This window comes from Somniosus microcephalus, chromosome 23 (genome assembly GCF_052327205.1).
Source record: "Somniosus microcephalus isolate GS21.2 chromosome 23, FLI_Smic_1.0, whole genome shotgun sequence".
In the NCBI taxonomy this organism is placed as follows: domain Eukaryota; kingdom Metazoa; phylum Chordata; class Chondrichthyes; order Squaliformes; family Somniosidae; genus Somniosus; species Somniosus microcephalus.
This window is the reverse complement of record NC_141009.1, coordinates 22775125-22789139: the sequence shown is the minus strand read 5'-3', so window position 1 is coordinate 22789139 and position 14015 is coordinate 22775125. Positions and strand designations below refer to the sequence as shown.

Genomic DNA, 14015 nt, shown 5'->3' with positions numbered 1-14015 from the left:
ACTCTAAACAAATGTCATTTTTGTTGTTGGTCTTATCCATTTAGAAGACATTAAGGTCGGGTTTGTGACTACGCACAGCTGTCACAAAGTCTTGTACGCACGTTGCACAGATCAAGAAATCGAGTGCACGAGCCCCATAATTGCTATATTCAAGGGGTTGTTCATATAGCAAATGCATCATCTTCCATGTGGCATGTCAAAACTTGCACTGTTCAGGCTTTATATTTTGTGATATATTCTAAATGCTTACCAGCTGCATTTCTTTTCTTTACGTTTATCTCGGAGACAACTTAAATACAATGAGCAAACAAAATGATTAATCTAAACAAAGAAGCTCTGAAAGGACTGTATCATTGTTCATGTTTGAGGGGAGGTCCTGAATTTAAACATGCTTATTTGCGCATAACCCATTGCTGACATGAAATCCTGTTGCAGATATTCGGGAAAGGAAACATGCAATTAGTTTAATCTTTTCTTAAGTTTTTATATATTCCTTGACCCTCACTATAAAAACCCACACCCTCACAAGATGGACAGAAAGGTAAAAAGCTGTTCCCCCAACTTGCATTTGTGTATTCATTTTGTTTCTGTAACTATGGTATTTGATAGAAACAAATACCTTTATTTTTCAAACTGCAAAGGTTTAGCATAATTTCCTTGCTTTTGTACTCTGCTTCTATTTATAAAGCTAAGGATCCCGTATGTTTTTTAACCGCCTTCTCTACCTGTCCTGCCATCTTTAAAGATTTGTGTATGTGAACCCCCAGGTCTCTCTGATCCTGCACCCCCTTCAAAATTGTACAATTTAGTTTATATTGCCTCTCCTCATTCTTCCTTCCAAGATGCGTCTCTTCACACTTCTCTGTTGAATTTTATCTGCCATGTCATCCTGAAGTCTGTTACTATCCTCCTCACTGTTTGCTACATTTCCCGAATTTTGTGACATCTGCAAACTTTGAAATTATACCCAAGTCCAAGACATGAATAGATATCAAAAAGAGCAGTGGTCCCAATGCCGAACCCTGGGGGACACCACTGCATACTTCCCTCTAGTCCGATAAACTACCGATTACCAGGACACAATCGAAATATATTTCGTGCACAGTATCAGAAGCGATCTCTTACAAAAGTATTTCCAAATCCTTTCAGAGGTGCTCTTCCTTACTTCTATATCCCAGCAGCCTTCCCGTTCCCCCCTCCAGAGTGTAATCTCTAAAACCCACTGTGAGTGAGGCCACGAGAGAGCTGCTAGTTTCACTTTAAACAAAAACAACAATAAAATCAGCCAAAAGAGTTAGCTGTATAGACATTTCAACCAAAATGTCTACTGCCTTTCCTACCTGGATCAGCTGTTGCCCTGATCTCTTGGCTCTGTTTTTAAAAACTGTGAATATTTTCCTTTAAAGTACCATTTTATTTTAATGGCTCGTCTATATGAAGTGGCCAGTTTTTGTTTGGGTGGATGAATTGGAGACTAGACAATAGCCTTTTCCAATATTATAGAAACATAGAAGATAGGAGCAGGAGTAGGCCATTCGGCCCCTCGAGCCTGTTCCACCATTTAATGAGATCATGGCTGATCATCCAAATCCAGTACCCTGCCCCTGCTTTCTCCCCATATCCCTTGATCCCTTTAGCCTTAAGAAATATATCCAACTCCTTCTTGAATATATTTAATGAATTGGCCTTAACTGCCTTCTGTGGTAGAGAATTCCACAGGTTCACCACTCTCTGGGTGAAGAAATTCCTCCTCCTCTCAGTCCTAAATGGCTTACCCCTTATCCTTAGACTGACCCCTGGTTCTGGACTCCCCCGCCATCAAGAACATCCTTCCTGCATCTAGTCTGTCTAGTCCTGTTAGAATTTTATAAGTTTCAATGAGATCCCCTCTCATTCTTCTAAACTCTAGCAAATATAAGCCTAATCGACCCAATCTCTCCTCATACGGCATTCATTGTGACTCCTCAGTTGCCAGACATCTGCCCAGTTCAGATCGGGCTGGGGAGCTTGGTGAGGCTCTTTGAAAGCCATCATAAATATTGAAAGTGATTTTCATCCTTTTTATAGTTCTGTGTAAAACAAAGGAACATTATTTGTGTGTGTGTGTGTGTGTGTGAGCCGTGCAATTTTTAAAATATTAAATGTTCTTGCTTTTCTAAAAAAAAATAAAAATAAACTTTACAAAGAATATGCTCCTGGAATTTCCTGGGCGTGCTCCCGCTCCACCGCCATTACTTCACCGGAAGTGCGGCGGAATCCCCACTCGTGCGTAAACACTATGGCCGCAGCGTGGGAGCAGCTCCAAGGAAGTGCCAGGCCTTCTAGTGCCAGGTATATTTATCACATCACTGAATTTAATGCTAATCGCTGTACAGGCAAGGAATACATTATTTCCAATCTTCCAAATCTCGCTGAAATTAAGAGATATTATTGGAGCATTCGGAAAGTCGCAAACATTACACCAGTGTTGAAAACGTGAGGAGGAGATAACGCAAGTAACTACAGGCCAGTGAGCTTTAGATCAGTAGCAGGAATATTGCTAGAATCAATTACCAGGGACAGAGTAAGTGAACACTTGTGAAATATGAGCTGATGAGGGCGAGTTCGCATGGTTGTGAAAGGTAGGCCTAACTAACCAAATCGAGTTGTTTTTTTTTGATGGGAGATGTGGAGGTGGTAGGAGGTGAAGAATTGATGGGTGCCATGAACATGCATTTCATAAGGTTCCTCATGAGATATACTAGCTAAAATTGAGGTGCATGCAATTGGGGATGACTTTGTGGCATGGAAAAGGAATTGGTTGGGAGTTGAGATGCACAGATTTGGAACAAAAGGATTGTTGTGGTTTGCCAACACTGTGTTCACAGTTGAATGCAGTTTCATAAACAAGAACCAAAGCCTGCGGCCTTGTACATGCCTTGTGTGAGCTACTGTACGCCGGTTTAGGCAGTCTCTCTATTACTGGTGATATGTTCACTAGCGATGACATAGATGCCCTGCCATGTTCTTCTGAAATTCACCACAGACCAATGCTTATGGGGTTAAAGCTCCTTTGTCACATTTATTTATAGATTAATTCGTCAAATAATGCATCAAAGTAACAAATCAGTATAATACCTAAAAACAATTAAGTTCGAATTAGTCCACAAGATGTTAAATACCTTTTTTAGAATGTATTTCATATAGAATCTTACAAGCAACCAGACTTTTGGGAAGCAGATAGATTTGTCTTTTGGTCGACCTTCTAGGTCCAGCGTTGTACGTTGACGGTTCAAATCCCAGTTCATCCATGGAGTTTGTATTTCCTGCCAGAACTAAAGATTATGGAAGTATTCCCGGTAGGAGTTATCACAATGAAATGCTAATGAGCAGATGCTTATGTCATCTGCATTCCAAATACCTGTTGGTGCTTTAATTGCGTACAACTCAGTTTGCACCTGGAACACAGCCCCTGTATTATACCGAATTTCCAGGTCGATCAATCTGACCTTTCCATAGAGGACTCGTCTCCTAATCTTTTTGAAGTTGGTGAGGAAAGACAGCTTCCATTTTTATTCTAGCTATTTCAAAACTGTACGCACTCAAATGCAGAGCTCTCCCTATTTTGTCGAAAGGACATTCTTGGATGGGCAGGAAAAAGAGAAAGACCGACTTGCATTTATATAGCGCCTTTCACGACCACTGGACATCTTGCAGTGCTTTACAGCCAATGAAGTGCTTTTTTGGAAGTGTAGTCCCTGTTGTAATGTGGGAAACGCGGCAGTCAGTTTGCGCACAGCAAGCTCCCACAAACAGCAGTGTGATAATGACCAGATCATCTGATGAGTGGTGTTACCCAGGAATCTGCAGCCCCCTGCTTTTGGCTTTATGCGTAAGCATCAAGCACTCGGGCCCTAACTTTCACTTTGCCTATACATTTTACCTGGAGTTGGAATAAGGGAGTATTGTCCAACTTTGCGGATGATCTAAAGCTCGTAGTTAGAACAAATTATGAGGACGAGAGCAGTAAATTACAAAAGAATTAAGTGTGTGGGCAGAATGAAGGCAGATACGTTTTAATGCAACAAAGTCTGTGACTGACACTATAAACTTTCTATTGCTAAGGTGGCAGGCTGCCTGTAGTTGGGGAAACTCCCACATCCCCCACCCCATCATTCAGTGGACGATTCGGGCATCTCTGACTCAAATCTCAGGCACCTAATTCTGCCACTGATGCCTCCGGCTTCTGGCTCTTAAACACCCTGTTCCTGGCAGGATTATGCAAGCTATCTGATGAATTTGATATAACTTGCCTGTTAGAAAAACACGACAGTGCTGTGTCTGCAGTGAAGTCTAGCAGTATCATTTCCTGAGGCACCAGTGCCCCTTTTCTTGATACAATTTGCCTTTGCTTTGCTGATCAAATTGTCTTCTGAATTTAAGGAACAGCAGTCAGCCCTGTAACCTAAATTGTCAGTCACCATGACTGTAGTACAATGAGAAACAGCAAATGTTCTCGTTCACGCGGTATATAAGGGGGTAATTTGCACCTTCTCTGCCTGGGAGGTAATCTGGTGGAGTGCATCTCCCGCCCGGTGCAGAATCTGCCTAATTTATTTCAATGGAATGAAAATCGGGCGGGTTCCACAACAGGCAGACCATTTGCTCCGTCAGATCACTGCCCAGGCAGCGAAGGTGAAAATTACCCCCCCCCCACCGACCCACCCTCAACCCGACCCACTCACCACCCCCCCCCCCCCCCCCCCGGCCCCGTGCGCTGTCGAGGTAATCAGATAGTGGCCACTGCACGTTTGTCATACAGAAAAAGACTCTGAAATTGTGTAGATAAGCCTTTTTGTCGCTAAAGTGTGCATTTTATTTCATCCATATGTGATGTTCTTTGGCTGTTAATATGGCTGGGATTTCAAACTGAAGGGTGAGATTAATATTTCTCTGTTAATATTTTAATAATTAAGTTCATCTAATTTGGGATGTTTTTGCTTTGGAAGGTCCATATTAATATCTTATTATATGGAGGGAACTCGTCACAAACACGGTACACTTTAACAGAGAGTACTTCCCAATGTAAAATGTAACAAAAGCAGTTTCTGGAAAAATACTCTTGCCTTATTATTGCTACTGTGAAAGCCATTAACCATCTGAAGGTTCCTGTGAGCCGGATAAATCACTTCCTTTTAATCGAAAGATGTGATTAAAGCCCGTGGGGACGATCAATACAGACGCTCGCCGGACAAAATAATGACTGTATTAGAGACAAGTACATAAAGAAGGATTGATTCAGTATCTGCAGGGGAAAATAGCTCGTCTGCAAAAATGTACCGTGTGAAGACTGGGCATCATTTAAAATTATTTTTCATCAGCCACTTTCTCAGGAGAGAACTCCTTTTTTTATATATATATATATATATATATATATATATATATATATATATATTTTTTTTTAAAAAGCTCTGTTCTTGCTGCTGCACGTGTCTTTCAGAAAATGTTGTTGAAGTGAAATCATTTTCAAATCCCATATCAGTAGCTGTGTTTTTTTTTCCCTCTACATTTCCTCCCTCCTCCTTCCTGCCACACGCGCACCATTTCCTATTATTTTTCCCCTTAAGAGCACTTGCCTCCTCGCATTTGGCCGGTGGAGTGAGATCTGCAGTGTTGCTGCGACAGCTGTTTTTAAAATATATTTAAGAAGGAGATAGATAGATTTCTAGACACAAGGCTTCAAGGGGTATGGGGGTGGGGGGAGAGCGGGAATATGGTATTGAGATAGAGGATCAGCCATGATCATATTGAATGGCGGAGCAGGCTCGAAGGGCCGAATGGCCTACTCCTGCTCTTATTTTTCTGTGTTTCTATGTTTCAAGTTCTCCTGCTGTTACCGTGTTTTTCACAAATGTATAACGCTTGAAATTGTTACAAATGAGGGCATTTAAAGCTGATGAGACCACGTGTTTTTTATTTTGAAGAATTAAAAAAAAGTCTCGAGATTTATTGCAAGACTGAAAACGAGAAATTCCTATTGCCGATATTAGAAGATGAGCACTTAGCTCGCTTGCGTGACATTCCCATTGACCCGTTTATTTTAAGATAACATACAAAATATCTTCCAACAATGTGTGAGGCGTTCAGCCACTGTTATTGCGGAGCAGGCTCGAGGGGCTGAATGGCCCACTCGCGTTCCTATGTTCATATGGCATCCAACATGTAAGTGGGTTAGGAATGATCTTTTACTGCATGTTGTTGCTCCACGAGATGCATTAAATGGTTGGAGACTGCAGTTGTGTCTCGGGATGTGATGCAACTAAACGTGTCTGACTGCAGCAGCAGCCACGATGTCAATAATTTGGGGTCCCGTTCTGCCTCCAGGCCAGCTGAGAGGAAAAGGGAGAAGAAAAAAAAAGTGCAAGATATACAGAGTGACAAATATACAGAAAGAGACGCAGAACCAAGCACAGAGACAAAAACTTAGAGAGAAAGAAACAGAGAGTAAGAGCTACAAAAGAGAGAAGACGCTGATGATGAGTGCAGTCCACAAAGTGTGCCCGAGTGAGGAAAAAGTCAGAAACTGCTATCGGGACAACAAAAAGTGTGCGAGAGGTATGCAGAGAGGAGGACAAAAAAAGCACAGGGCCAGAAGACAGAGTGGGAGACGAGAGAGAGTTAGCAAAAGAGGGAGAGGTTTTTTTGTTGTGTGTCTGTGAGCATTACCACAGGTGGTGTGACCAGTCACCTATATCAACACATTCTCTCCCCTTCACTCTTTCTTTTATTAATTCATGGGATGTGGGCGTCGCTGGCAAGGCCAGCATTTATTGCCCATCCCCAGTTGCCCTTGAGAAAGTGGAGTGGAGCCGTCGCCTTGAGCCGCTGCAGTCCGCGTGGTGAAGGTACTGTTCGGGAGGGAGTTCCAGGATTTTGACCCAGCGACGATGAAGGAAGTTTGCACTTAACTTATTGACCATATCAGGCTTAGAGGGAATCTGAAATTTGGCATTTTTGTTACAGTTCTCCACATGCCTTCATTGTTCAAAAATATACATACTTTCCAGTGAATTAACATGTTCAACAAAGTAAAGAATGCTAGTTGTTGTGAGTGCAGCATTCTGCTGCTTTTGGCAACCACTGCCAGCATCAAATGCTTCCTGGTTAGGTATTGTATAGTGCTCCCTTTACGCTACTCCCAGAATGTGCCTCCGCTCCAAATTCAGTACACTACCCCTCAATACACCAGTGTAATTCCCTCAACAGTCATCCTTTTGTCTTTTCGTAATAAAATTTCCAATTTACTGACAATCTGTGATAAATTATGGTCATGCATGGGCTTTTGCCTACTCGGTAGTGGGCTGAAGCTGCCCAATCACAGTTCGCTTGGGATCCTTACAGTTGGCTGCTTCTTTGACAGCACCTCCCAAACCCGCGACCTCTACCACCTAGAAGGACAAGGGCAGCAGGCGCATGGGAAGAGCATCACCTGCAAGTTCCCCTCCAGGTCACCTACCATCCTGACTTGGAAATATAACACCGTTCCTTCATCGTCGCTCGGTCAAAATCCTGGAACTCCCTCCCTAACAGCACTGTTGGGAGTACCTTCACCACACGGACTGCAGCGGTTCAAGAATGCGGCTCACCACCACCTGCTCAAGGGCAACTAGGGATGGGCAATAAATGTTGACATGCTGACATCCCGTGAATTAATTTTTTAAAAAGCTCTAATTTCTAACTTGGAATTTAAAAAGTTTGCTTTTAGCAGAAATAATCTCCTCTCTCTTTGGTGACCATGTGTTGATATTTGTGCTGCTTTCTGGCTTAATACAAGGGAGTGAAGAGATGGGGTCTCGGTTTGGAGAGAACAGGTGTCTGGGATAAGTCTGCAAGTGTGGTCAGAATCTGGAGCTGGGGTTTGGAGGGTTCACTGCTTAACTGCAGAGTGACAGTTGGATAGGCAGCACAAGAAATTGGTCCCTTGTAACAATGTAATAACCACATAACACAATACACTAGCTTCACCTGGTTACACTAGCTTCACCTGGTTACCAATGACCAAACAGATACCACAGCAGTGGTCAATAGAAGTAAACAAAATGCAGAATGGGAAGTCTAGTTGGGGCCTAAAATCCTCTGGATGGCTGCCATCTTTTTATTGTGTGACGCCATCCAGTCAATCCTTTTAGATTGGCCCATAGGGCCAGAGCTTCCTTTCAGTGTTATAACCTAATTGATGAAATTTAAATGAGTGCAGGCATGATTCCCCAATCTTCTCTCTGGGTTTACACCATGTGCTCATTTAGCCAATACAACATGGGTGGCAAGGGTCAGATCGGTTCTGCGTTGACGAGGAATCGGTGAGGAGCAGCAGGATGTTTTTGTTTGCAGCGTAATATGGAAGTGGACTTCAACTTTCGGATTGTGGGAGCTGAGTTTGGCAGTGTTGTAGTTTTTGGGCAGCTTGTTCACTTGTGGAGGTTTTTGTCCCAAGTTTTGGCAGTAGAAGTTTTCATTGGTACAGTTATAAAGCTGATATGGGAATTTCAAAAACATAATCCTTGTTACGTTGAAGCCGAATAGCTTGAGCAACGCTGAATGTGCAGCCGACTGCAGGTTATCACTGACAGTGTATGAGATATTGGAACTGCAATGGAAGTAAGACTTGCTTTATCATCTTTGAGAAACGTTACAAAGCACTTTACTTAAAATGAATTGCACTGAAGTACAGTGACTTGTTCGAGAAGAAAATGAGGATTATAATCACAAGAACTGTCCTTGCATTTTATTGTATTAAACATTGACTGAAGAATGTTAGCCTGGCTTGGTAACACAGTGTGTTGGAATCTTAATGATGTATGTGGAGGGGTATAATCCAGCTTCTACCAGTAATTTCCCACACCGTGAGTTCCCAATCTCAGTTAGGATATCAGGACACCTTTTGCACAGGGAGACAGATAACTTGAGGCTATGCTGCTTGGATGTCTTTTTTTTCCTGCTAGTTATAGAGTAACATTGGCAAAACTGGCCACCGCTCAGTCAGGGGGTACGGTAACATAGTGGGTATGTTGCTGGACTAGTATGATCCGGAGATGTGAGCTCAAATCCCACCACAGGCAGCTGGGGAATTTTAAATCCCAATTAAATAAATCTGGAATTAAAAACTTATGTCAGTAATGGTGACCATGAAACTACCGGATTGTCATAAAAACCCATCTGGTTCACGCATGACTTTCAGGGAAGGAAATCTACCGTCCTTACCCGGTCTGGCCTACAGGTGACTCCAGACCCACAGCAATGTGGTTGACTCTTAACTGTCCTCTGCAGTTCAAGTAGGTGGCTCACCACCACATCCCATGAATGAATAAAGTACATGGGGGGAAATAATTGAAAAATTGAGGTAACATAAAAGCAAGGCAAAAATAAAAAAAATTCTGAATTTGAAAATGAGTTAATTTTTCTGAATTTAAATAAATTTTACTCATTACAATTGCACAATATTGGGGGACACTTCAAGTGCTAAATGCAGCAAAATCATAAACTTGTTCTTTATAGATGGGATTGTAATTTTGTTACATATGGTGCACAAGGAAATTTTCTGCTGTTACTTATCCTTTCTCTGTGTCTATTGCATAAACTGCCACACTTCAGAAATCACACTTCACAGTATCTCAGTTATTAAAAGAAAAAGGACTCGCTCCTCGTCAGTCCCTTCTAAATCCAACCCCAACTCCGTTTCTTCTACATTTTACAATTTCTCCCCTATGTCCTCCTGCTTCTTGATCCCTTCCATCCCAGCTCTTGACTGTGTCCAAGTTTTCCTTCTCTGCCCCATTCCTGGATTGCGGATGTTGTCGGGCAATATTTTGAGCCCTTTCAAAACTGGCATCATCATCAAAATACCACCCTTGATCCCTCTCTCTCTATTTGTAATCAACCACCCTCTCTGCAACCTGACCTGTTCCTTCACTGTCCTCGAATACAAGATCTTCACTGAACCACGTGCCCACATCGCCTACACTCTTGTGTTTGAGTCTCTCTAATGTGGCTTCAAATGAGCCCGGAATACTGAGAGAGTCTTTTCAAAAGTAACCAGTATTACCCTGTGTGACTGCAACCTTAGCTTTTAGTTCCTCTTGTTCTCCTCGCCCTCTTTGCTGCTTTCGACACCATGAACCACTCCACTCTCCACCACTGTTCCTCTGTGCTGTGCCCTCTCTCTCGTTCCACTCTTACCTGTCCCAATACAGTCAATACATATTTTAAAATCTGTATGATCAACCCTTTTTGGCCTCAAGGCTCAATCCTTAGTGCCCTCTTCATCATTCACATTCAACCCGTGATAAGATCGCCACATTTATATTGCTGCCACTCAATTCTGTATCTGCCTTACCATTATTAACTTGAGGGCTGTTTCTGTACTGTCTAACTGCCTGTTCAACATCAAATCCTGAAAGAGTTATATATCCCAGCCAGGACCCTTTCATTTCTCTCTCGGGAATACCCCACCCACGCACTATTAAAGTGTAATCTTTCAGCCATCACGCTCCTGCCCTCTGGAAATCGCTTCCGAAACCATTTGCCTTTGCTGTCTCTCTCTCGGTTTTCAATAAGCCTGCCTATAACCCACCTCTTCAGCTGTGCTGTTGGCCTTCCTCATCTCTTTGACGCCTTTCCCCTTTGTCAAGTGCCCTGTTACATGAGCATATATATTTTATATCAATGTAAATTATCTTTCTTAGTTTCTTGTTAAGCACTGGGCCTAGCACCATCGCCATGGAGACAGCAACATCGTTTTCGTGCTGATTAGGTGGCAGTTGAAGTGTTTGAGTGTATGAAACAGAAATCCAGGAAGCCACAACATGGTGTTAGTTCTGATTATAGGGCTGTTACCTTGTCCTACAGCTATGGGTGTGTCACACAGTGGAAGCAATTTTGCAAAAACAAATCTAATGTGCAAGTATTTTCAGTTTTGTTTCTGTTCCACAGTAAGCATTGTGGCATCTAAACCTCTCCCAATGCTGTCATACGTCGATCCCTTGTTGTCTCATTTCCTTGCCTATTCCCCCCAGTTTATCCTTGTAACTTGGTAACTGTTCCATAGAGATGCACATAAGTCATCCCAATCCAAGCTAAAAAAGGTCATTGAGTTTTCAAAGTATGCAGATCAGGGAGCTGCAAGAAAAGGAATGCAAAAAATATCTCCAGAATTGTAAACGACACCCTTGAGATAGGAGATAAAATATATTTAAAAGCTTTCAGACTAAAGCAAACCTATTGGATGTTTGCATATGTATTGGATGCTTTATGTCTTGTCTCAATGTCTGTTATGGTCTGACCCATACAATTTCCTGAGATTTTACTATCCGATTTAGTTTGTTGCTTTTTTCTAATTTGGACATTGATCTCCTTGTACATCAAATCTTGTTTGATAACGCTCCTGTGAAGGGCCTTGGGATGTTTTACTATGTTAAAGGCACTATGTTGTTGTACATCGGATATGTTTGTGGACTGTTAATGTACAGTCAGCTGTGGCTCAGTGGGTAGCACCCTTGCCTCTGAGTCAGAAGGTTGTGGGTTCAAGTCCCACTCCAGGGATTTGAGCACAAAAATCTAAGCTGACATTCCAGTGCAGTGCTGAGGGAGCGCTGCACTGTCGGAGGTGCCTTCTTTCAGTTGAGACCTTAAACCAAGGCCACGTCCGCGCTCTCAGGTGGACGTAAAAGATCCCATGGCACAGAAGAGCAGGGGAGTTATCCCTGGTGTCCTGGCCAATATTTATCCCTCAATCAACATCACTAAAACAGATTATCTGGTCATTATCACATTGTTGTTTGTGGGCGCTTGCTGTGTGCAATTGGCTGCCGCATTTCCCACATTACAACAATGACTACAAAAGTACTTAATTGGCTGTAAAGCGCTTAGAGTGTCCGGTGGTCGTGAAAGGTGCTATATAAATGCAAGTCTTTTTTTTAAAAAAGGATGTTTTTCCTGTGAAGCGTGAGCTGCACAAGCATCTATAATCCATTATTACTAAAGTCTTGAGTGTAATGAACTTTAACTGTGCCCATAGCACACAAAAATGCTTACATTTCCCAAGTACAAATTAAAAACACTTTACCACTATCCACTTACTTCACTTTTTTAATAAAACTGACCAACCACGGCCTGTTGCCATTTTCAGTCCACAGTACTGGTATTGTATTCCATATGGCAGGCATGAGTTTGAGGTGCAAACACGTTGGCCATTTTGAAGATTGATTGAACTTTCGTAGATGTTAAATTTTACATGGGGCGAGGTAGAGGAGGTCAGATTGGCGAGAGTGAGGTTTTCGCCTAATTTTCCCTATAATTTCAACATGGTTGATGTTTGGAGCTTGCCAGCTCTGAAGACGGTTGTTTATATAGCAACTGGCTGTTGATTGCTACACTTTGATGGGCCTCAATAGTACAAAGACGTGAAAAAATTATGCATACAGCTTTTGGAAAGAGCATAACTTACTAACCATCCAATTCAGATAAGCAAACAGCTGGCGACAATTTCAGGATTCTTTGTTTTGCGGCAACTCATTGAGATCAAAAAATCCACATCCCTTAAAGTGCTTTCCTGCTGTAGCTTCCATGGGAATGCAGCGGAAGGGCCACAGAATTTGACCAGGAGCTGGTTATGCTGTGTCCTGACCTTCCTGTTGACCTTTGGTCTGGCTCAAATAAGACCATCAGCGAATGAGCGGGCGAGGCTGGAGTGAGGCCCATTTCCCAGGATTTCAGAGGGATATGGCGTAGGATTGGGAGAGGCTTGCCTGGTGAGGCCAATCAAATGGTGGAAATGGGCCCCACCTGGCTGTCCAGTCCCAGATCATGGCAATGACCCCTAAACTGGAAGTTTAAAAAAAATAAAAAAATTTCTACATGCTAGGTGCAGCTTATGGAAGTTTTGTGCGGCTGAGATTGGGGGGGTGGTCAGGATCCTGGCACTCTCCCTGGGCAGGATCCTGGCACACTCCCTGGGCAGTAACACTTCGGTCAAAATTTCTAGCCTCTTAGACGGGTGTCTGAGATGCACCCCCAGTGGTGGCGTGCCTGCCTTTGCCATTCAAAACAGGGAAATTCCCCCCAATGCTGTGACCCATTGGCAGGGTCAGCGGCGGAGGCTCGCATAGGTGCGTCTCCGCCTTTGCTCTGGGATTCGAACCCTTTCCCTCCCACCTTCCCCACCCACTTCCTTTGTGGATTTTCAGGACCTAAGAGTTTAATTCAATATTCAAGCAGCACCAAATTTATGCTGTTGAAGTCATACAAAGTGTCAATTTTCCCAGTGACGACCCATGAAAAGAAATGGAAGAAACACAATGAGAGAGGCCCTTCGCGCTCTGATCCCCCCCGCCCCCCCAACCCAGCAAAATTAAAAACGGGATCTCGTTTCCTGCCCATCTAAATCTCAGTAACGGTGTGACCAGTGTCCCGGCCACATTCGACTGAATGGCACCTTACATTGCTGCCCGTCAGAGTTCTGATTTGTTTCAGGCTGCACCACTGAAAATTGCCCTAATTTAGAAAAAAAAAAGTCCTTTTGAACTGTTTTATTCTTGAAATGCACATGAAGAAATGACCTCCTGTGATTCTTGTGCCATCTATTTATCTATGAAATGCTTACTGTGGCGCAAAGTCCCACTTGCTGTGCATTTCTAATTGGAAAGTTATTGCAATTCAAAGTAAATCAATCTTGTTCCATTCTGTCTTTTATTCCTCCTTACGTTCTTCCCCCGAAGCCACACAGGGAGGGCTGCAAACACACTCTCTAATGCTCAATCCATTGCAAGGTGCAAGGCTGCCCTTGGATATAAATGGTTGATAGTAAAATTCTCTATTTCAATATTCCTATGCTCGTGTAGCAACACTTTCAATACGACCATACCTTGGGGCTGAAAATCTGCAGGTCCTGGCCTTGAGCTGAAGTATCCAAGATGACTTGTTGGCGGTGGAGTCGCCACCTGCTCTAAACATTGCCACTGTCTTCGGGTGGGGGTGCGGGT

At 42.9% G+C, this 14015-nt stretch overlaps 1 protein-coding gene across 6 annotated transcripts in view; it reads left to right on the top strand.

The window, feature by feature from the left end:
* The window catches only part of ralgps1 (Ral GEF with PH domain and SH3 binding motif 1), a 905396-nt gene that overhangs the window by 257303 nt on the left and 634078 nt on the right, over positions 1-14015 (top strand). The gene's annotated exons all lie outside the window — the stretch shown is intronic.